Source organism: Bombyx mori, chromosome 8 (genome assembly GCF_030269925.1).
Source record: "Bombyx mori chromosome 8, ASM3026992v2".
Classification (NCBI taxonomy): Eukaryota; Metazoa; Arthropoda; class Insecta; order Lepidoptera; family Bombycidae; genus Bombyx; species Bombyx mori.
This window is the reverse complement of record NC_085114.1, coordinates 11,704,841-11,731,080: the sequence shown is the minus strand read 5'-3', so window position 1 is coordinate 11,731,080 and position 26,240 is coordinate 11,704,841. Positions and strand designations below refer to the sequence as shown.

The 26,240-nt window shown below is 36.2% G+C and overlaps 1 protein-coding gene across 1 annotated transcript in view; it reads left to right on the top strand.

Moving 5' to 3' along the window:
• LOC101737969 (beta-3 adrenergic receptor) overlaps positions 1-26,240 on the top strand; it is a 136,561-nt gene that overhangs the window by 38,886 nt on the left and 71,435 nt on the right. The window lies entirely within an intron of this gene.

Sequence of the window (26,240 nt, the reverse complement as noted above, 5' to 3'; positions counted from 1 at the left end):
TTTAAAAGGTAGATAAATATGAAAATGCTCCTAATTAAATAAAAAGATCAATTATCCGGCCGGATTCCTTTTGTTTGTTTTAAGTTTATTTTATACAAAAGCTTAGGTCTTTTATTTATCGATTGAGGCGCTACGAAGTTGGCCGGGTCAGCTAGTATAAAATAAAAAAATAGCTTATCAGGGGCAGATTCATAAAAGACAAGCCAATTGTGAATCAAAGAACATATTTATTTTTATTGGAGCTGATATAATCGGTTTACTATGACAAAGGGAATTAAATAATAATTTCATCCAAATCCGCTTAGAATATAAGTATAGATGAATGATTGTGCACCATTAAACCCATAAGGGACATGTAATATTGCGGAAATGACATTTTATTTTTTAACTAAGGATATAGTTATAATACTTCAAGCAAAACCCATAGGATTGGTAGACAATATCTATGAATTATCGTCTGGGGTGCAATTTATATCAATCTCTTTAAAGTAGATTTAATTCAGCGAAGTGCTTTTGACCTGAATTAAAAAATGTACCGACTATATTGGCTCAGGAAACACATTTAAAACATGTGAACAATGGGTTAGGTGTATTTTTTATTTTAGACTAGCTGATCCGGCAGACTTCTTAGTGCCTCAATTGATAAATAAAAGACCTAAACTTTTTTTATACAATAAACTTTAAACAAACCAAAGGAATCCGTTCGACGGGGGACGCGTCAAAGAAAAAACAAAATTGTTATTTTCATTTAATTCCGAGCGTTTTCATATTTATCTACCTTTTAAACCTTCTCTGGATTTTCACAAATAGTTCAAGACCAAAAATTAGCGAGACTAATGAACAGCAATTCATTTTTATATATATAGATAAGGTAGTTAATGTTTTAAATATTTTAAATATTAAGATAGTAATATATTTATCCTACCTATCGCGGGTAGCCTAGGGGCTATTCCAGTTACGCCTTGATGGGTAGGTGTGCTTTCCCACATAATCCCACCTTTTTTTTCCTACCTAATTTGATGGTCTAGCATCACCGGGATAGTAGGTGAGCTCACGGGGCTCAAGCCTGACAATGTTGCTAACACGAACCCTAGCAAGAGCCGTGATTCGCAGAATCTACCACCGGATCGGAAACGCGATCCACTGAGCAGATCCGGCGATAAACTCAGTGGGAAATCCCACCAATAACATTGTCTGGTTGCCGTAAATATGTAAGTGATCGTTAATACGAAAATATCTTTGACACCATTGCGATTAGATGAATAGGATATGAAAAAATTCGATAAATCCGAAGTGAAACTCAAACAGCGACATTAAAAAAAATACATCTCTAGAATTGGCCATGTGAGAGAATGAGATAGAATATTGAAAGCTTCATTTCAATGACGTGTGAAATGTACGTGCTATTTTTATTGAATACGAGATCAGAACATTGTTATATTTTCGTTATATTTGCAATGAATAATACGAAGAGCACTCGCTAAAAGTCATTTAATGAAAAATTCAAAACAAAAACTGCCCATGTGTTCCGAGGTTAAAGAGCTTTTATTTTAAAATCATTGTCCGCTGAGTTCTCAGCAGTAGGCAGGGGCTTGGCTGGCCTTTGGATAGCGGATGTCCATGAGTGATAGTAAACATAAGAAAATGAACGATAACATATATTGCGTACTCATTGTTTTCATTCATTATATATGTATGTACACACACCTATGTCCTTATTCGAGTATGCAAAAATAAAGACGCGTAAAAAATATGTCATAACGGAATTTGCGTAATTAGTATACAGTTGAGACATAGGCCTCAAGTCTCAAGCTGGGTGGCGGAATTCACGTTGTCTATAAGCACTTATAAGCAATTAACAAACCATGACCTCATTTAGCTGTTTAAAAAAAAAAAAAAACATCAGTTTCTTGTTGCTATAATGGCCGCAGCTTGCATCGATCCAGCTGAAAACGAAGACTCATAAATAATGGAACGTTTCATGCAAAATGTATCGGGGGGTTGCAGCAGCGAAGAGAATTGAATACTTTGATATATATTTTATTTGGGTCTTACGTGGATGAGCCTGTTTTGCAAAGACATATCTAAAAATATTCATAAGCAATCGTGTTCTATGCCGAAGGATGTTATTCAAATAAACTACCGACCGATGATGGCTTATGGATTCTGACTGCAGCTAAATGAGTTGAACGGATAAGTAAAAAAGCATTGTTACAGACCCAAGCACCAAGTTGTGATTTTCTGCATGCATTATGGAAGGTGAAACACATATGCAACAATTTCATGAGTTGTCTTTTTTTTTTATTACTTAGATGGGTGGACGAGCTCACAGCCCACCTGGTGTTAAGTGGTTACTGGAGCCCATAGACATCTACAACGTAAATGCGCCACCCACCTTGAGATATAAGTTCTAAGGTCTCAGTATAGTTACAACGGCTGCCCCACCCTTCAAGCCGAAACGCATTACTGCTTCACGGCAGAAATAGGCGGGGTGGTGGTACTTACCCGTGCGGACTCACAAGAGGTCCTACCACCAGTAATAAGTAGTCAGTATGACTATGAATGAAAATCGAACCCGTTGCGCAGAAGCCAGAGTTACTCACCAACAAATGAGATCAAATTTAAGTTGTTGGATTACGTGACTTATGGATTACATATCTAGGTGTATTTTTGATTATTTCAGTTTAAAAAAAAAACATGTAAAAAGAATGGTTAAAATCATCTTTATAGTAATACATACTTCATAATAAAACTTTTATACTGAAGTTGTGTTGACTGTCTTACAGTCCGTTTAGTATTAATTGTTTACCGTAGTCTATTTAATTTTACACCATGACGTGCCACAACAAGCTTTTCCACTTGTATCGTATTGATGTGCTGATCTTCTAGCTTTATGAATAAAATATGTACAAATCGTGTTAAAAATATTGGAAAGTAAAACTTGCGTTTGTAAGTAAATTGACTTACTCGTAAAAGTATTATCGTTTTTTCGTGTCTTCAATTTTCTAGTCAAAATCGATATTTAAATTAGACACAGAAACATTAGCTATTTTGTTTGAGCAAGAGTTTTGTTCGTGAAATATTAATCTGTTTTTTTTTTTCAAATCTTTTATTATTTATCTGTCTGTGAATACTGGTTTATATTTATTTGTTGATAGAAAAAGTAAATAGCTGAAGGCATTATTCGATTACAAAAGTGAACAAACAACTTATTGGATTACAATTAGTGTTAATCCAATTACCGATAGAAAATACAATATAAGTCTTTCTATATTAGATTATATTTTTAATAAATGAAATCAAGGAGCGATTGTACAATAGATTATTGTAAATTAAAAATAGTTATGAAGGTGTCGTGTTAGCCAATTGAAGCGTAATTTATGTACGGCACTGGCAATAAATTCTAAATTCAATTGTATTTTATCTTAAAATAATGAAATTTTGTTTTCAAATTTAGTTATTTATTTATTGATTCGTCTTTTGTATTTCCTATATTTGTAACTACTTATTAAATATGCAAAGCAATGCCTTACGAGAGTTAGGCCGGAAAGTTTTGCTTCATCAACCATACTCACCAGGTATTGCGCCGATAAAATTTTTCCTTGTTTTTTTACTTTAAATAGTTTCCAAATCTTCTTGGCAGGGTAAAAATGTAGTACACGAGAGGCAGTACAAAATGCTTTTAAAGAGATAGTTTGTTCCTTTACACCTCTCTTTTTCAAGACAAGCATTGAAAAATTAACACCGGCACACATACATCGATACTACGGGTGTCTGTTTTGATAGAAAAAGAAAATAATAAAAACTAATCTTCTGCATACTAAACGAAAGACTAATATATAATAAGATATAATATCAAATCGAATCATTAGTCAATCATTTTTCATTCATACATTACGATGTTTAATATTTTGTATTCAAGTTTAACAATATTTGCTATGTGCTTGTGCATTACTATAATTCTCATGTTGTATTTGTTATTTTAGTTATATGTTATTTGTTCTAAACACACTCATCATTTTTAATTATTATTCTCATAATCCTCTCGCAGGTCTGCTGGTAGAGATTTCTTAAAGAAATAAGCAGCGCTTTTGTACATAATTTTCCTATTACTCTGTACTATGTCTTCTTTTCTGTGTGTACATAAATAAATAAATGTTTATTGCTGTTAGAAAGCTTTTTGTTTTTTTGTTTGTTTTTGTTTTGTTATAAACAAAAGTTAATAAAGGAACTACTTAGCGATCAAGCGATGTGTATATCAACTGCCGTATAATAAGTTGAGTAAGTAGTGTAGTCGTATTTCCTGTTGTATGTACCTTATAGCCCCTTGGCTAGGTGGTGCGATGACCTCCGCACGGTGGCCGGCAAGAAGTGGATGAGGAGAGCCGCAGACCGGGCTCAGTGGTGTGGATTGGGAGAGGCCTATGTCCAGCAGTGGACGACTGTGGGCTGTTGATGATGATGATGATGATGATGATGATGATGTACCTTATACGTGTTTCTTATTAGCTTCCATGAGAATGGATTACCATCATGTAATGAAAATAGCGCGTGCTTCCTAATGTACCTCAAAGCAAATATGAGTTTCGTTTTGAAATGATGATGTCTATAGGTATAGTCGTAAAGATTTTATATTAATACTAGCTTTTGTCCGCGACTTGGTCCGCGTGGAATAGTTCACAAATAATGCTTTATTTTAGAACAAATTTGGTCAGCATAAAAAACGTTATAGTGAGCCAACCTTAACATATAGACATAATAATATGCTGTCGTGGAACTTTTTTTTAGATCTTATAGGGGATCAATTCTGTCATACATTATTTTAGCGAAACTTTAATCGTTTCTGCAGCTCACGCAGTGGAAGCTCTCAAAAGGGAAAAAAACCCCGATTTTGAAACATTATTTATTGGTGCTCCACTTGTATTAGTATTTGCGTGATGTTATAGCCTATAATATTTCTGAATAAATGGGCTATCTAACACTGAAAGAATTTTTGTAATCGGACCAGTAGTTCCTGAGATTAGCGCGTTCAAACAAACAAACTCTTCAGCTTTATAATATTAGTATAGATCTCAATTATATCATTTGGGCTGTGTTTTAGTCTGCTCGCCCAAAAGAATAATTAGAAAAAAGTTGTTTAATCGAATATACGAATGAGATCATAATAAGTTCCACAACTATAAAGACCTGTTTTTGCGGAAATGTCATGAAATTGTTGGCCTGAATCCAATAGTTGTAGTTTTGTTGCTGTGTGATCTTCGACTGTTATGTTTAGAATATTTTGCTCTACCTGTTATTCGAAGCTATTGGATTAGTTTTATTTTGAAAACAATTAATTTCAATACAAATTACTCGTACTTTTGTATTTTTAATAATTTGAGATAATTCAAAGGAAAAAAAATGTATTTATGGAAAGAAATAAACCTAGGAACAGAATTTAACGCGTATAGATAAACTGTAGAGAAATATTTATATTAAACATTTGTATTATCTATACTAATGTTATAAAGCTGAAGAGTTTGTTTGTTTGAACGTTCTAATCTCAGGAACTACTGGTCCGATTTGAAAAATTCTTTCAGTATCAGATAGCTCATTTATTGAGAAAGGCTATAGGCTATATAACATCAAGCATCATCATCACCAATAGGACCAATAGGACCAAGTGGAGCACCAATAAATAATGTTTCAAAATCGGGGTTTTTTTCCCTTTTGAGAGCTTACGCTATATGCAGATATATACCAAAGCAACTATTCCACGCGGACGAAGTCGCGGGCAAAAGCTAGTTAACTATATTTTTACTTCTACATTTATTTAAAGAGCAGTCACTAATTTATAAGGCGTCTAATTTATGATACTTTTGACAGTAGGGCGTTTTGACGGTAGTATAGATTTTTTTGTCTCTTTCATCGATTAAACTTATCTGATCGGGAATGTAGCCTATTCAGTGAAATCTTTTGTAACAAAAGTCGAAGCATTGTCTGATGATGTGTATCTGATTTATAAAAAGTGAAGCGGAAATGAAATTGATTCTGGAATGGAATGAAAGGGAATTAGATGTGATTGATATGTGTTATGAAATGTGATTGGATGTTGGATAAGAGGAAATCGAATAATCTCTCTGTAAATTTACTAAACTTTTCGGAAGTATTTTAGAAGCCTCGTGATTTGATTTTGAAACAGTAATTTTGTTTCATTTTCCCACACTTGCGAACTTCCACATGCTTACCGACTAATAAGCTACCATTACTATACGTTTAAACCTAAAGAAATGTTAATTGAACAATATAATTGAATTGAACTATATAATTTAGGAAAAGACATGCCCGCTGAGTTTCTCGCCAGTTCTTCTCAGGACGGAGGATAGTTTTTGTGAATTGGCGGTAGTTCTTTTTGACGTTCAACAAGTGTGTACTTTCATTTATGTTGAATAATTTTGGAACGAAGTTCCTTATCGCGCGTTGTGAAAGGGGGCTAGACGGAAAAAATTCTTACGAAAAGTTGTCACGACACTTTTTAGATCCGTCATTCTGACCAATCAACGTGTAGGCGCTTATCGCGTGACATTGCTCGTATCCGATTGGTCCGCGTAATGAGTACAGTTTCTCGAGATAGCGTTTCAACAATAGTAATTTAGTTCATAGTATTGTTTTTTTTTCCTTCATAATGCCGTAAATTATTATTATAACTTAAAAAAAAAATTACAATTCCTTCACTAATTAATCGAAAGGAACTTCGTTCCATCCGGGTGTCCCTTGACACCTCTGAAGTTTTTTTTTTTATTTGATGTGATAAAATATTTGATATAGCTTGATACTACAATTAAATGTTTTATGGCACACACGCTTAAGATGTTGGAGCTTAAGAAATAAAATATGAATGTATCAGATCTAATCAAAGTATTTTTTAAATAAAGTCAGTTATTAAGAAATCAAATCGGTGACGCGTTAGGAATCACAAATTAATTAAAGAATTGTACCCGTCAAAAACTACTGGACGGCGTTTAACTGGCTTAGATCTCGTAACAAACAATCTGTCAGTTAATGTACGATAAACTATTTCATGTAATTCTAAACTTCTGATTTTCGTTGAATAGCTATAAACAGGGACGGCTTACATTTTGTACTTAATAAATAATAAAAACATACGCTCTAAAAATTATAATAAAGTGGTTTTGCTGAAGAGTCATTTATGACTAGATTTAATTATCATTAAAGTAGGCTAAGAAGTTTTGTTATTTTTAATGCATCACGTTTTTGGTAGACAAATTAATGGAGATATAACATTTAAAGATTTCTAAAGTCATCGTGGTATGAGTCGTCTATTATCAAAGGTGGCAATCTGTGCATTTGGATAAAAAAATGTTATTGATATGTCAATACAGATTGATTTGAATATAATCGTCTCCTTCAAAGAATACGGTTCAAAACCTGCATTAAATAAAGGTTAATACTTAACCTGTTATTTATCTAAGATGTCGTTCAGAAGAGTTTTGTGACTGCCAATGGAATACAAAGTCAATAATTCGTTTTTCTGATTTACCAATAATTGTCCAAAAGTCACATTGCCGGCTTTGATAATAGTCGACTCGTATAAGAGATAAGACCCCCGATATATTCATATCGAGCGATGTGATTATGATGGTGCTCATCCCACAGTAGATACCAATATTTCTGATGAAATACGTACTTAACGAATATTGTACATTGCATATTTCATTTTGTAGGCAGCGGCTTGACTCTACCCCTGGCATTGAAGTCCATGGGCGACGGTACCACTCACCATCAGTTGGGCCGTATGCTCGTCTGCCTACAAGGGCAATAAAAAAATAAAATACAAATATACGAAAGACTTTCACGATGAAAGAATAATGTTCTAGAAAAAAATGAATCTCGGACAATTATAAATTATAATTTAGCATTATTATTTTTTCCTACCTATTGCTAGTAGGTAATGTCGATGGGTTATGCTAGATTCACGGAACATGTAGGCTTTGCTAACTTCTGCACTAGGAAGAGCAGAGCTTCGCTGAATGCACCCCCGGATCGGAATCGCGACCCACCGAGAAGATCCTACGAGAAACTCAGTGGGCTATTTAGTATGAGCACGGTGATTAAAATTATATTGAGTGAATTACCTACCATCCGGCTATGGAATGAGCTCCAGTCCTCTCCACGGTGTTTCCCGAGCGCTATGACATGTCCTTCTTCAAACGAGGCTTGTGGAGAGTATTAAGCGGTAGGCAGCGGCTTGGCTCTGCCTCTGGCATTGCTGAAGTCCATGGGCGACGGTAGCTACTCACTATTAGGTGGCCCGTATGCTCGTCTGCCTACAAGGGTAATAACAAAAAACCATTGATATAAAAATTCCGTTCTTTTTAATAAAATCGAATTGAAAGTCATTTTCAATAGCATAATGTCCACGACTAGTGAAAACCGAAGCAAATACTATCAAAGACGTTGAATCATTTTGAGATTACAATTATAATGTTCGCCGCGCTGAAGCTGTCTCGAAACATTCTAAAGTAATAATGCAACTTGCTTTACCAAGGAGACACTTCCATAAGACGTATGTCTCCAGGGGGCTTATCCGAGTTTACCTGTTCTACTACTTCGTGCATTTATGAAATAAGTTTCTCTATGAACACTGACGTTACACAGTCTGTGGTAAAATAAAAATACTAAACGCTTCACTTCGCTTCACTCCCCCCCCCCCTGCCTTTTTATGCGTTCTGTCCCATGCGAGGTTTGGACGTAAAAAAAATTGGTAAAAATACTGTTTTTTTTTAATTCTACCATTTCAATGTTTATTATAAAGGAAAAGAGTTATTGAAAAATATTCAAATTATAATTTTTAAATAAGGAATAGAAATGCGTGTTTAAAACTTAACGAAATTATTTCGATTGGTCATATTTTGTATGAAATTCAAAGACAACAAACTCACGGCGAATTTATGTGGACAATAATTTTGTTGCTTGAAGTCGGATCCCTCAGTTCAGTTCTGCTTTGAAATGCTTTACGACGTGGTAGTACAAAGTTAATTCAAAGTGAAAATTACTTTAGTTCGCCATTTGTTGTTTACGTGTACTAACTAAAATTAACGTTTGCTTTTCGAGCCGTTCACTTTGTTTGATATGTTTACATTCAGTGTTGTTTACATTTCGTGTTGACAATGTAACGGAAAACTATAATTATTATTTAAAGAGATGCGAGAGAGTTGTCCTGGAAAACACACGAAGACTGGTGGTGAGTTCACAAGTATATAAACATTGCAAATAAAAAAAATGGTTCTTACTGGTGGTAGGACCTCTTGTGAGTCCGCACAGGTAGGTACAACCACCCTGCCTATTTCTGCCGTGAAGTGTTTCGGTTTGAAGGGCGGGGCAGCCGTTGTAACTTTACTGAGACCTTAGAACTTGTATCTCAAGGTGGATGGCGCATTTACGTTGTAGATGTCTATGGGCTCCAGTAACCACTTAACACCAGATGGGCTGTGAGCTCGTCCAACCAACTAAGCAATACAAAAAAAAAGTTGGTTGAACTTAATATGTTTTTAGTGCCATTAAAGTCATAAGAGCTTATGTCCTATGCGATGATAAGTGGTTACTGTCGTTTGTGGGTATGAGCAGTACCGCTATCTACAGCTGAAGATTATTTTCAAACCACATTGTAGATGAACATGGTACAGAGTTCGGGAAATATCGTTGAAGGGCTCATAGCAGGTATGAACTGTGCTTCTGTGGTGAATAGTATGAACACTCACCATGAAATATATGGTATACGTATAGAGCATCAATTCCAAGACCATCATTCTTTTGAGGCTTCGAGAATTGTGGCAAATAGTCAGTCGGGTTTTTAAATTAAAATAATTAGAATTTTTTTTAATTATTTAGTACTTTTATTAGTCTTTAATTTAATGATTTGGTTTGGAACATAGTACAAAATAATAATACAAAAAAAAACAGTGTGGTATTCAATTTGAACAATCTAATGAAACGAAAGTTTTCTAATGGCCTTGAGTTAAAGTTAAATTGCGGTTTCTAGGATCGACTCACGAAGCAATTATTTTTAAAGATAAGTGGTATTTGTGATGGGAGTGGAATTGTTTGTGTCCGGAATGTGTTTGCAGCGCTCATAAAATGCGACAAAATAGGTCCGGGGTTCTTAGAGGTAAAGCTTTTAATTGTTAATTTAAAAAAAATCTATATAATAGCATTACATAATTAATGGAATACCTACAAAAAATAAATGCATAAAATGTCAGAGGAAGTCTGAAAGTGGTACCTGTGACAGAGAAACTGAGAAGTGCGCGCTTGGGATGGTATGGACATGTGATGAGACGAAATGAAAATGAGGTTGGTAAGAGAGTGTTAACTATGAATGTGGAAGGAGTCTGAAAGTTGTACCTGTGACAGAGAAACGGAGAAGTGCGCGCTTGGGATGGTATGGACATGTGATGAGACGAAATGAAAATAAGGTTGGTAAGAGAGTGTTAACTATGAATGTGGAAGGAGTCTGAAAGTTGTACCTGTGACAGAGAAACTGAGAAGTGCGCGCTTGGGATGGTATGGACATGTGATGAGACGAAATGAAAATGAGGTTGGTAAGAGAGTGTTAACTATGAATGTGGAAGGAGTCTGAAAGTTGTACCTGTGACAGAGAAACTGAGAAGTGCGCGCTTGGGATGGTATGGACATGTGATGAGACGAAATGAAAATAAGGTTGGTAAGAGAGTGTTAACTATGAATGTGGAAGGATATAGAGGAAGAGGTAGACCTATGAAGAAATGGATGGATTGCCTGAAAGACGATATGGGTAAGAGGGGAGTGAGCGAAGAAGTTGTATATGATAGAAGGGTCCTCCTCCTCCTTCAGTCGATCGCTCATTGCTGAGCATCGTGATGCGCCATCCTGTGACCTTTTTTTGTAATTTTTAGCCACTTATGTCGGTCAGTGGCACAGTGAAGTGCGTGGCTCAGTCTCATGTCCAGATACTCAGACACTTGGTCACTCCATCTTTTTCGGCTACGACCTCTGGATCGTCTTCCATCCACTTTACCCGTCACTATGAGTCTCTCCAGGTTGTCATAGAAGATAGAAGGGTATGGAAGGAGAAAACAGGTTGCGCCGACACCAGGTGACTGCGAGAAGGGCAGGAGAATGATGATGTTGGAATGCATAAAAAACAGGACAAAATCTTGTATAATATTTAAACTGTACAATTCGAAATTCATTTAAACAGTTTTCACGGGCGGTAATCTTGATTTTTTTCAAAGATTTAAATGGCCCTTTAAGCTAAGACTGATTCCATTTGTGCCATCACAGAAATCACTCTTAATGTTCGTTCCCCTCGACGATGCTTTTAAGACCTTGAAAATGTCGTCTTCATTTCTGCGGCTTTATATCTCTTATCAAACCGCTACAGCGAGTAATTTTGCATCATCAATAATAAATTTTATAATTGTCGGTCTGTGTTCAAGATGTTTTGAATTGCCTACTTTGATGACTGGTCACACTTTTGCGGCGATAAGCATTTATTATTTTGGCAATTATTTTACTATTTTTCATGCTTTTCACGTTTTTTAAAAGGAAGTGTTTTGATTTTTTATTTGTATTATAAATAAAACCCGTATTAGAATTATTGTTTAATCGTTCGATTGTGTTATTATTTTAATGTACATAAAATAAAGAAATAAATAAATAAAGCATTCTGTTGTTATTATCTTCATTCAAATACTGTAATACAATATGTTTTGTTAGAGAACAAACTCACCTAAGGCTCCCTAAGAGTTCACTGCTCTCACATATAAAACTAACCTGTACTGAAGAACCCACACAACATACAATTAACAGCTAACTGAATTAGCAGTAGAAAATACAATCAATGTTTCTCAAAGTTTTTTACACATCATTTGATTTTTACTTTAATTAGTTAGAGACAGCCAATGACTTTTATCGATAGCGTTCATCGAAAAGTTAAAGAACCCTTATTTTGATTACAATAATATAATTCGTTCAGCCACAAGTTAATTGAAACTTTGAAGTATTTTTATTGTCACAAGTTTTTCATTATCTTAAATAAATCTCAAAAACTTACGTCGTTTACAAGGTTAACTGCCCCATGGGTATTGTTATACGAACAACGTAGAAAGAGGTATCTCATTTTGTTGAGAAATGGATGAAGTTATCCCCCGATCCTATTTTTATTATAATTCAGGTAAGTTAACTTAACGTAGAAGTTTTTGGGGGCACAAATCGCAACAGTTTTAACAAAATCGGGTTTTCAATAAGATACTCAAATCGCAATCGCGGCTTGGTCGACTTAGTTATGAACAGCTTAATAATTATGGTATTATTGCTAGTTGGGCTAGTGGTTAGATTCGATAAGCGGTTAGAATTTGGTAACCACATTTAGTGTTTGAGTTTATCTACTAGTTTTTCTCGTATATTATGTTGTTTCGATACACACTAAAATATGGCGATGTTGTGTTTAAGCATTTTTTTTTTAATAGTTTTTATTTTATTTTTTATTGCTTATATGGGTGGACGAGCTCACAGTAAGCCTGGTGTTAAGTGGTTACTGGAGCCCATAGACGTCTACAACATAAATATGCCACCCACCTTGAGATATAAGTTCTAAGGTCTCAGTATAGTTACAACGGCTGCCCCACCCTTCAAACCGAAACGCATTACTGCTTCACAGCAGAAATAGGCAGGGTGGTGGTACCCAGCCGCGCGGACTCACAAGTTGTATTATAAAAAGAAACTACTAATTTAGTTACAGTAGAATTTGAGAAGCGATGGCTTGAACGGTCCGTGGAAGAGTTGTAAAACGCAGGCGCCCGACTTCTCATACACTCAAGGTAAATGGTCAATCTAATTTCGATTTACGTCCTAAACTTTAGCATGACAAACAAACAGATAACAACCTAACTTTGAGTTATTATGTTTTGGACTGAACTACTTTAGCTCTGAATAAAAAGTTAAGCCTGTTCCGTTTTGTTTTATTATTTGTTATTTGCCATTATATTAGAATAAAAATCAAACAGTTTTTATCCTTGCTCGTATAGGCTATGATTTTTATTGTTATGAGTAGATAATGTCCGTTCCTTCATGTGTCGTAATGGCCTAATGAACTAAAATGATATGTTCAAATCGAGCGATGTGATAGTGTGGATTGGTTCATAGCCAACATTAGAGGGATTTTCTTAAGAAAATTCAAACAAAATTCAAACATGTGCTCACGAACGACTTCCCCGATTAAATCGTAATGTTTAAATTTGTATAATGTCTTTTGGTTTAGTCTTAAGAAACCATTTCGTGTAGGAACCACCATCTTGCCTATATTTCTCGTGAAGCAATTATGTGCGTCGATTTTAAGGTGAAGAAAACCGTTAGCCCGATGGAATTGTTATTTAGACCTCATGTCTCAAAGCTACTGACGGTGTACACGTTGTGATTGATATATGTGGGCTCGAGATAAGTTTGAACAATAGGTGTTCCGTAAGATTGTCTACGTTTAAACTAATCAAAAATATGAAACGCTTCGCTCTCGCAATTACTAAATAACCTTCTCAATATGATTATATTTCTTAAAATTCTTATAATATAATTCTTATAATTCTTAAAATAGTTTAGGGACTTTAGGCAATGTAAAAATAAGTAATCAATTAATATCCCCACCACAACCACATGATGTTCTAATGTGAATAATAATATCATTTATCGAAACCAAAAAAATATTTCCGCTTTGAAGAAACAGATGCGTGTAACAAGGGAATATACGGAAAAGATTAATATTAATATTTATTTTTATATTATTGTGTTGAACATAATATATAAATCTTCATTTTATCCATTTGTTTTAAGAGTGTTTTAGTACGATTCGTCAGTCAACCGTGGTTGTGGAATCGGAAATAATGTAATGTCAATAAAAAGGCGAGATTAAACTATAAAAGTAGTTTGAGCTATTTCTACGACCAGCGAGAACCGAAGAAAATGCTATTCTTTAATTAAGAATTTAATTGTTTTTGTAAGTCCAGAAGAAAGCATATTTTGCGGACGTAGAAAGTATTTCAAGAAAGTACGAAATAATAATAACACAATAACTGGGAACAAATCAGGCACAATCATCCGACCATAATTTAGTATTCCCTGTGTTATTGGTACCAGAGACTGACAAACATAATTATATACTTTAAATATATACATATATAGGTAATAAACACCCAAATAATGAAAAAAACAAAACTGTTCATCACACGAATGTTTGCCCGACGTGGGAATCGAACCCACGACCCTTGGCGCAACAGTCAAGGCCGCTAACTACTGCTCCACCGAGTCACTAGAATAATAATTAAAAAAAGGTTTCGAATTACCAGCGTGAGTATATTTAGCGTTTTTATTCAAGGTCGAAAACCGAGATCATCGTATTGTTTAGATTTTAAACTAAAGCGAGTGTCAATGTCGACAGTTGTCTTAAAATTATTTTTAGAATATAACGACTATATCGAATATACGTCTGTCATGTAACGTACAAAGTTCTTGAGCTTGAGTTCCGTGATTTTAATTAAATCTGCCTTATAAGATCTCCACTCTCAATGTAAATTATGAAAACAGATGCTGCAATATGTAAAGTCCTATAAGCATACAATGGAGTGACTCGCGTCTTAAGTCTATTGTGAATTTAATTTGTGCTTCTTAATTTTGTAAACGGCAGTTGTTTTTTTTTTTTTTTTTTTATTGCCCTTGTAGGCAGACGAGCATACGGCCCACCTGATGGTGAGTGGTTACCGTCGCCCATGGACTTCAGCAATGCCAGGGGCAGAGCCAAGCCGCTGCCTACCGTGAATCGTCCGTCTTATACTGTATAATTTATATAAATTAGTTTTATTGTCTCTGGTGTGCGCGTGCTTTGTAATAAATCGTTCTAATTAGAGAGCTTTAAGAGAGCTAGCTATCTCCCTCTAGATTGAATTAAGTCGACATGGTTAGATTTTTTAGTGTCTTTTAGTTAATATTTACATAATTTTCAAACAATAAAATAGAAAATTAAGGGCATTTATTTTTGGAGATTAGCACTACTACCGGTGAAATAAGTGACAATTTATGAATGGAAAAAGACTTGACTTTCTATTATTTTAATCGTTATTTTTACTGGATAGTATCAAGTAGCAAGCTTAGCTTCCGAGTGGCCCTTAAAATGAATATGGACGAGCAGAAAGGCACGTAGTGGCTACTTTAATATACTTGTATCTCGAAGATGCTACACTCAATGTTCACGTTATATTCGTGTGCCTGAAATAGGTAGGTAGGTAGGTAGGTTCAGTTAGGCAGGTTCACCTTTAAGAAATTGGTGGTTTGTTAAGACTAAAGAACAGCCGAGAAGCGTTCTAGAAGATTCTACGCTTGATAAGGTTATCAACCGAAATATTACGTAGTATAGTGTTTACGTGAAGTTCTAGACTAGATTGCTAGTGCCGAACTTAAGCCCTTGGGCGCTGTGACAAAGACGAATAACTTGATGTACGTCTTGGGAGTTCTCTAAATTTTTATAATACACGATCTCTCGCTGAACCAAGCCTTGGCGAGAACTACGTCCAGCAGTGGCGTCTTTTCTGCTTATGACGTGCAAAGGTTGCAGAGCAAAATAGAAACTAATGCCAATGCTATTATTAACTATAATGCGATAAAAAAAACCTAATTAATTTTCAAATTTCTGTTGAAGAAGTGGAATTCCATTCAATATATTTAATTTGTACAGAATTTAAAGACGCAATATTGTAAATATGTACAACCATTTTATGACATTGTGTAAGGCATCAATTTTATATTAGCATTTATTCCAAGAACACACAAACTTGTTTAGATAGTTCCATCTACCTACATTTTATTCTCAAGAGTATTTATTTGTTATTGATTTCATTTGACCCATTTGATAATTAAATTTAGATCAATATAGTTGAAATCTCAGTGGAGTTTGGAAAGTTTGGAAAGCCATAAACTGAAAATTAAAGTTTAGTTTAATTTTTTTATGATAGAACTATTCCAAATATATTATAAATATACATATATTCCAAAATAAATTTTAAAATATATGACGGCGTTAACAATATTTCTAATAAACATCACGTGCAACAGGCGTGACTCACACAAGCCGGGTGCGCCGGCCGTGTCGTTCCACTCGTGCAACAGAAGTGACTCATAAGCCAGCTGCGCCGGCTAGTATAAAAAGGCGGTGCGTGCCTTGCGAGAAACATTCGTTGGACTGCGCTTGCCTGGTGCACTTACTATATCCTTGTTACGTTGTGTGATTCAGTGATTGTTGTACGTACTGGTTAAAGTTGGACAAGTGTTAAAGTGAATTGTTAAGATAACATATTGTTGATTAAATCAGGAATCAGAAGTGACATCGTTTTACTTGGTGTTCAACAAGATAATATCTACCCTCAAGCTTACATCAGAAGTGAGATCAGGACTCTACTCTCACTGGCGTGACGTGTTTGAACATGTTCGAAGTACAGCAAAAAAAAAAACATTGTGCAGATCAGAATACTAGTAGTGGTACGCCACAAGAACGTGAAGCATACGTAAGTCGTGTAATAACGTCTCTGTTACCTCGATGGAAGATCTGAGCCACGAAGAAATCGTCACATCTTACGTTCTGGCTGATGTTGCCCAGTTTGACTGTCGACGTCATCACATGGCGTTTACTAACGGAAATACAACACGTAACAAGCTATTGCAAGAAATTAAGGCAAGTGCAAATCTCAAGTGAAACTTCGATCGCAATAATGGATCTGTCATGACGAGTGGGTAGTTCCGACACGAATCGTTTTTAAGCCAATGACTACTGCTAGAGTTATATGGCACTAGTACAGTAAACCAGGATATGAGACTGTGAATTGTCGCTGAAATTTTAGAATCTACTCGATTCAATACCAATAACACTACACGTTCGATGACTTCGGGCTCCAGCAAGCAAGCAAACAAGAAAGCAAGCAAGTTTCCGTGGGGAAGAAAAATTGACACATCTGAAGTCGTCGTGACCTGTAAGATAAGACGTCCGGTGCGTTCGTGTCTGGCGATGCGGCGGCGTTCGGGTTCCGCTGGCGGATGCAGGTTTTTCCGGTAAAGTGCGTGCTTGTGCGTGCTTGACAAGTGTTCGCGGTTGGCTTCCTCAGTGTGGGAGTAACATCGTGTAAGAGAGGTGGAACCCGTAAAATTGTAGTTTGCGTGGTGGCTGGTAAGATTTGTTGCGGTAAGAAGTTTGCATGGTGGTAAAATGTCTTGTGAGTCTGCACAGGTAGCCGGAGGTGAGACTTCCGCGGTCGCGGCCTACCCAGTCCGCGAGAACCGGGCAGATCGCCTCGACGGTACGGAGGCCGGCCGACGGGTCCGCCAAACGACGAGATCACGCCTCCAGCACGGACTGCCGATATTGGAGCCCCCGCGCTCCGGCTGCACTTGCGCTAGGGTGCGCCGCCTCGTAGGAGACTGTGCTGTGGCAGGTCCAACCAGAGACGTCAACGTGTGTTCCAGAGCTTCAGTGTGTTACAGATAAGTGGTTTTGGCTTCCCTTTTATGTTACATTCAAGGTCAGAATGTAGTCTCAAAAAAAAAAAAACATAGTAATTTATTCAATGGTAAGCGGTTTCATGAACAAGTCACTCTTTGATCTGAAAGTAACTCGGACCAATCATGGCAAGAGCAGTTAGGGGATATTCAACTCGCCCTTAATAGTACACGTTGTCGAGTAACAGGGTTTACTCCAATAGAATAGATGTTTACCGTTCAGGGTAGTTCACTTGAAATATCTAAGTTTCAACAGAGTGATAATCCCTCTAGATTAGATCTTGATTTAGCACGGTCGAAGGCCTGCGAAAACAAAAAAAAAAAAAAAACAAAAATGGGCACAAACAGAAGCTTGGTTTAGTCGAGGCAAAGCTAAAGTCAAACTCTTTTCCGCTGGGGGTTTTGTTTTCGTAAATTAGACCGAAAATATAAAGGTCCCTTCAACATTACTGCACCCCGAATCCTGATCACGCAGGAGCAAGTCACCGTCGTCGCCCTAGACACGTCCTTACGGATCCACCAGATCCAATAACTCTTGCATTAGATACCTTCAGCTCTAACACTAGGAGCAGGCTGAGGAACCCCGGTAACCGTACTCATCGAACTCTACAAAGAGGTCGACGTGCAACCTAACCCATGCATCAGCCCACTGAGTTTCTCGCCGGATCTTCTCAGTGGGTCACGATTCCGATCCGGTAGTAGATTCATTCGCGAAGCAATTGCTCTTGAGTTGTTAGGTCTCCTTTGGAGGCACTCGGGCAGTTGTTAGCAAATCCCACCCCTCTTGGCTGAGCCGTTGCTCGCCCACCCGTCCCGGTGAAGCGGGAAAGGCCTCCGGACCACCAGTAATCTTTCAATCATCTGCAGTTTTGGAAAACGATAGGTATAAGTTGAGACATGTAAATGGTTCTAGTGTACAGAGTTTCCCATGAAAACTTACGCGAAGTACCTCGAGGCCCGTCAGGCCTACTAGAAATTTCTGAAAATTATAGTGACGATGACGTGACGGCGTACACAGATGGGTTAAGTAATCTTGTTCATGAAACTGATCTTAATGATGACGACTCTATCACTGACAATAGAAGCGACATTTTTGTCCGCAAATAGCGATACAGCAAACATAGTCTGCGGGTAGTGATACAACGTCTGTAAGCTCAGGCACCTCAGGTGCAGGTGTTGGAAATGTAGAAAACGATGGTCGGGCTCGCACTATTTCTGAAGAAATTCCGTATAAATGTTCTGGTTTAAGAGATGTTTTAACAAACGCTACCGTACACGCAGATTAAAAAAAAAAAAAAAAAAAAAGAGAATTGTATGTGGCTAGAGAGATGTTAATCCGGACTAGCAAAAAAAAAAAAAAAAGAGAATAAAAAAAAGAAATTGTAAGTCATTGAAGGGTGTATCCGGTCCAATGACTTGGCTAAAGGGATGATAATCCGGACTAGCAAAAAAAAAAAAAAAGAGAAAAAAAATGTAGGTCGTTGAAGGGTGTATCCGGTCCAACGACTTGGCTAAAGGGATGTTGATCCAGACTAGCAAAGAATAAAAAAAAAAAAAAAAAAAGAGAAAAAAAAAAGAAAAAAAAAGTGTGAAGTCATTGAAGGGTCTGTCCGGTCCAACGGCTTGGCTATAGGGATTTTCATCCGGACTAGCCACAACAATTAGCTACAGGGATTGCGATCCGGTCTAGCATTATCCGGTCCAGTTCGAAAAACTGAAGGGATAACAATTCCGATTTAAGTTAAAAGGGACATACTTACATACCTGAAGAGATTTAAATGAACTGGCCCAGGTATGTAAGCAGTCAGTATTTATAGCCAGTATAGGATTTTCTGAAGAATTATGCGAACCGAACCGTATTAGATTGTTAATATCATAGACCACGTTTTAAGTTGCATCCGTTAATGTCAGGATGAACGAATACGCTTATTGTCTACAGAACAACCATAAAAAGGCGCACGAGGACGAGCGCATGTCAGTATGGCCGTGACGGCGTTAACAATATTTCTAATAAACATCACGTGCAACAGGCGTGACTCACACAAGCCGGGTGCGCCGGCCGTGTCGTTCCACTCGTGCAACAGAAGTGACTCATAAGCCAGCTGCGCCGGCTAGTATAAAAAGGCGGTGCGTGCCTTGCGAGAAACATTCGTTGGACTGCGCTTGCCTGGTGCACTTACTATATCCTTGTTACGTTGTGTGATTCAGTGATTGTTGTACGTACTGGTTAAAGTTGGACAAGTGTTAAAGTGAATTGTTAAGATAACATATTGTTGATTAAATCAGGAATCAGAAGTGACATCGTTTTACTTGGTGTTCAACAAGATAATATCTACCCTCAAGCTTACATATATATATTTTAATTTTACATTGAAAACTATTTTGAAGATCTTAATAAACATTTAGAAACTCTTTCTGAACTATAATAATACCCCGAAACTTTGTTACTATTGAATTTAACTTCAATAGTAACAAAGTTTCTTCAAATAGTAATACATTAACTAGTAGAAAAAGCTAAATTTTTTTCTATTAATCAATTTAGTCGATTTATTAATCAATTACCTATTAAACAATTCTGCATTTTAACTACATCACCTCAAAGTTTTCATAGATAGATTTTCTAACACTACTAATGTATATGTGGATTGCGAATTAAAATTCAGTACATTGTAAGGTTTCACAATCACAATTTTAATATGAAAGGAATATAATGGCAATTTCTACATCAGGTTCACACAAAAATTCGTTCGAGACTGGGTCTCTTACACGTATGAGAGGTGACGGTTGACCGCGTGTTGACAATTACTGAAATTTTAATAGCACTGTAAAGACATTGGTAATGCTACGCTAGCGCGGTAGTCAAATAAAGAAAGACTACTCTTGGTAGGATTTACTGGTGGTAGGACCTCTTATGAGTCCGCGCAGGTAGGTACCATCACCCTGCCTATTTCTGCAGTGAAGGAGTAATACGTTTCGGTTTGAATGGTGGGGCAGTCGTTGTAACTATACTTGAAACCTTAGAACTTATATCTCAAGGTGGGTGGCGCATTTACGTTGTAGATGTCTATGGGCTCCAGTAACCACTTAACACCAGGTGGGCTGTGAGATCGTCCACCGATCTAAGCAACAAAAAAAATCTATTTAAATTATCGTTCAAAGTATTTTAAACTATCGTGTTTTTTAAATTGAAGTTAATCTCGCGGTGCTAATGAGATTGTAAATTGTTACTAGGGTCCACAGCCCGCCGCTATGTTGTTGTCATTTAATCTTAGAAAGGAGGTTGAAGTCTAATTTTACTATTATTATTGTATGTCCGTTGTCCTATCAAAGCGGAAACCACCAGTCCTTATGTAAATATTCGAGACCTTAATTTTACCACGGGATGTTTTATCTTTAATGTTATTTTATCTTTAATTCTTCACGTTAGGGATGGAAAAAATGATATTTACCTGCGGAATTCCGAATGTTGTCACGGAAAATTCCATATAATAATAAACAAACTAGAACAATATTGCGGAGTCCCTTTTGAGAAGGAGCCAAACAAGAATATTCCCCAAATCATTATACCCTTAGGCTTTGTAATTTTCCGATACTTCGGGCAAGGTTTATAAGGAAAAGATTAAAGGATCAACTTCAGAACCTAGTTAGGAATAAGTTTCTGTATAAAACATAAAGTTCAAACGCAATGGACTTTATTTCGTAAACAATAAGGCTTATTAGAGCAGTTTTTTTTAAATTAATTAATGCGGGTAGATGCTTGTTAATTTTCCAGGTTTTGTTTAAGGCATTACTTAGCTTACCAGATTTACAGTATTTGTTCTGGTTCGTGTACAAATTATCCATATCTCAATCTAGTTTATTTCTGCGCCCCTAGTAATGAAATTGTACAATGTAGACGATGTAGATGTGATCTTACCTTAAGAGAATTTATACCCAAAAGTGAGTTTCCAGAAAAAGGTGTACACAGCAAAAAAAAACTGGCAATATTTGCAATACGGATACAAATAAATATCAGTTGACGCCAGGAGTTCATTCTCTTGTGAGGGGAATTGTATTCAATATTGATTGCGGCATTACGAAACATCTTTCTAAAACACGATTTACTGTTGGTAGGACCTCTTGTGAGTCCGCACGGGTAGGTACCACCGCCCCGCCTATTTCTGCCGTGAAGCAGTAATGCGTTTCGGTTTGAAGGGTGGGGCAGCCGTTGTGACTATACTGAGATCTTAGAACTATATCTCAAGGTGTGTGGCGCATTTACGTTGTAGATGTCTATGGGCTCCAGTAACCACTTAACACCAGGTGGGCTGTGAGCTCGTCCACAAATCTAAGCAATAAAAAAATTAAAATTAACACGAAATATTAATATCATTTACATTTCACAAACGAAAGTTTTTATTTAGTCCTAGTCCGCGCAACGCAGTTTTAATTGGAAACTCCTTTTACAGTGTAAATTTTAAGCTTACATTTACTGACCTTACGATTACTCTTTTGGGGAAACGAAAATCTGAGCAGTATCTGGTAATATTTTGTATTATATCAGCGTGCGAGCTCAGAAACATACTGATGAATGTGGCTCAGATGATTTTGGGTACTAGTAATTGTATAAGATGCGACAATGATGATGGAATGATAAACAAATGCTCGCAGTTTATTTGGTAAGTAAAACAGTAAGTAGTGAGCGAGCTTCATTGAGTTAGATGATTTATATCACGAACAATTCATTTGCGAATCATTTCTATAAACACAAACATATTTTTAGCAGAAATGAGCAAAATTAGAACTAATGTAGAAATATATGGACATCATAATCGATATCCACATTTACTAGTATCGAGCAGTCGCTTGTGAAATTACTTATTTGCGTGTGTGCTTTTTCCGTGTCGGTTTTATTCATAAGTGCTCGTTCTGAGAAGGTCGTGTTCACGTCCTTGTACGAGATATTTTGTTATGTAATTTATTTATATATATAAAAATGAATTGCTGTTCAATAGTCTCGCTAAAACTCTAGAACGGCTAGACCGATTTGGCTAATTTTGGTCTTGAATTATTTGTGGAAGTCCAGAGAAGGTTTAAAAGGTAGATAAATATGAAAATTCTCGGAATTAAATAAAAATAACAATTTTGTTTTTCCTTTGATGTGTCCCCCGTCGGACGGATTCCTTTTGTTTGTTTTAAGTTTATTTTATAAAAAAGTTTAGGTATTTTATTTATCGATTGAGGCACTACGAAGTCTGCCGGGTCAGCTAGTTATTAGAAAGAGAGCTAGAAATATTAAAAATTTCCTAAGAATCTAGTAAACATATCGGAATACATTTTTTTATTTTTTTTATTGATCTTGTAGACAGACGAGCATATGGCCCACCTATGATGAGTGGTTCCCGTCGCCCATGGACTTCAGCAATGCCAGGGGCAGAGTCAAGCCGCTGCCTACCGTAAAGTACTCTCCACAAGCCTCATTTGAAGAAAGATCTGTCATAGCGCTCGGAAAATACCGTGGAGGGGAGCTCATTCCAAAGCCGGATGGTACGTGGCAAAAAAGATCTTTGGAAACGCACTGTGGGTGAGCGCAGTGGCTCCAGGTAGTATGGATGAACTCTACTGCGGTGGCGGGCGGTGCGATGGTAAAACGAAATGATGGTATCAGCTCGAACAATTCCACAGGGCACCCCCTATGGAACATACAGTACAAACTAAACAGGGAACCGAAGTCCCTCCGCAGACCCAGAGGTTCGAAACGATCCGTGAGATGATGCATGATTGATTAGGGCCAGTTATTACTAGGGCGGCGGTAAAGTAAAAGTAAAGTTCTCATATATTTTGTTCCAGATTGGGCACGGTTTACCAAATATCGGAACTTTTCCCCAGTATGACATGTACCTTCAATCCAACACTAAAGAAGTTTAAGACTAAACGGCAGATAGCCTAGTAGCATTTCATCTTTGTTTAAGCCAGTTAATAAATTATAGGCATGTATTTAACGCTAACATTTACGGAAATAAAATGGATGACTAAAAAATTCAAAGAGAATATTCTGGAACACCTTGCGATATAAGATCGAAATATATTTCGAATCACAGTTATCCATTACACGTTAGGCTTAAAATTGACGAAAATATACACGAATAATAAACATTGTTACACGTAAGTGTCATACAATACCAAGAGATTTCTTTCTATCTAATAAAAGCGAAGTTACGACAGCGCTGACCTCATAATTGATTCAATAAAAGGTCCCTTCTATTGTTATTCTATTTGACTTCTGGTTAATATTACGTATTGCGGCAAAAGTGAAACGTCTGTGATGTGATCATTTCATTTACCATGAGCTAATCTTCTGAAAACAAAAAGAAGCATATACATACATATTATTATATACTTTCAGTATTCTATGAGGTATTTTACGATACATATATTTTTCTTTTATTTGAGTTACAGTGCGTTCGATGAACAACAAAAGAAAATTTAAATAAAATTTGAACATGATTTCCTTGAATTTAGGCCTCTATTACTCTCTAGAGTACTCAATTAAACACATATCTACTCCTTCTAAACGATTATACATATTAGCCATACAATCGAAAGTAAAACTTTTAATAAATAATAGTTTAAAAAAATACGCCTTTATAGAAAATTCAACAAAAAAATATAAATTAAATTTTAATAAATTTGAATTAAAATAGTGTTAGAATAAATGATTTTATTGTAAAAAAAATTCAAAAATGTCATCTGAATCAATCGGTAACTTATTCGAGAAATAAATAGGTGATCGCCAGATAGTTTTCCCTTCTTAGTCTTGACGCAGACACTCCGGGTCTCAGGAAAAGAAAAAATCGCTGATCCTGATGATCCTCGTAAAGATAACGGATCAAACTGTTGAATTGTCATTGGTCTTTAATAAGTATGCCAAATTTTGAGTTAATCCGACGTTTTGAAGATGGTCAAAATCATGTTCAAAAATTCTGCTACTTACTAACATACGTACGAAGCTAATAAAAGCGTATTAAAAAGTAATGAACCCGTTAAAACAACATTCATTCGGTCCTCGTTCAATCATCTAACACCAATAAGTACATAAGTATAGCAACAAGGAAAACATCAAAAACAGAAATCACAGCTGCTGCTACGCCCCCAGCGCGCGTCGAGCTAACGAAGTGACGGGTCTCGAGAATAAGAATTTCTATACAAATTATACTGCTTTACGAAGAAATATCAAGCCTGTGTTAATTTGATGATAAAGTATGTTTTGTGTGAAAACACGCGATTTTTGCGAATTTCATTATAACGGCGCTCATTGTTTTTTTCCTATAGAAAATATTTTATTCTGGAGTTTTTGTAGACTCAATAACTTTATAACTTTATTGAGTCTACGTACTGCAAGACTTGAAAACTATCAAAGATTTAGCGGTGCATATGCCGCGACTTCTCATAGCCTCTAGTTTTATTGATTAATTTATCCAAAGAAGTCTTCCGTCATTAATTAAAAAGGTAATGTATCAAAAGCGCATTACTTTGAAAGTAAAAGTTATTCGAAATATCAAAGCTTTTATTATTTCGAATGTTAATATTAATGTTTTGTTTTTGTCAATGTCTATTATGCTTTACGAGAATTATACAAAATATTGCGTTATATTTATATTAAAACATAAGTTTGATCCTCATTTTAGGACATGACAAGAATGTTGTTTGTGAACTTCTGACAGAAACGAATTACCTAATCCAGCTATGTATCTTAGGTTTTATTTAGTCGCTTAGATGAGAAGGTCACCGCCCTTTGTGTGTAATAAATTCCTCTCCGTAAAGGGCTGCCGAAAAAAACGGCTCTAAGCGAAAAAGCTACTAGTTGTCACACTTTTGAATTGCTATTTTAAGATTTATGCTCATTTATAAACTTCATGCTTTATAAAGAGTTATCTATAATGCGTTCAGCTTTGAAAATAGCTGTGCTCCTTAGCGCTTTTATGATACAGTTTTACTAGCCTTTTCCCCAAAGCCTTTCGCGTCAGTAAGTACCGTAGTTTATGTGACAATATGATGTTAGAGATGCTTCCGAAATTCTTGAATTTGAAATTTGATATAGTATGATAGATATTTGTCTGGACAGTCTGAAGGGCAAGGATTCTTTAAATAGTTGCCCGGAAACGATTGAACGTATAAAATAATAATAATAGTATCCTAAAAATTTTAATGTTGTCTTTTTTTCTATAGTGACTACAGGATAAATAGCATTCGTGGTGGATCAGTTACCTTCTGATAATTTCCTCAGGGACAAATGCTATTTATTCTGTGGGGTTGTATAAAATCTACCATACCTAAAATTATTTATTTGTAAAAAATATTAATTTATTAAAAAGTATTATTGATTAATATAGGGGCTCTCTAAAAGGCGGACCGATGACGTATTGAGGTACGCGGGAACCCTCTGGATGCAGGTAGCGTATAATCGGTCGTTGTGGCGTGGCATGGGGGAGGCTAAGTCCCGCATTGGACGTCTGTGGGCTGAAAAATTGATAGATAAATTGATTAATGATACTGCATTTAAGTTTTTTTTTATTGCTTAGATGGGTGGACGAGCTCACAGCCCACCTGGTGTTAAGTGGTTACTGGAGCCCATAGACATCTACAAAGTAAATGCGCCACCCGCCTTGAGATGTAAGTTCTAAGGTCTC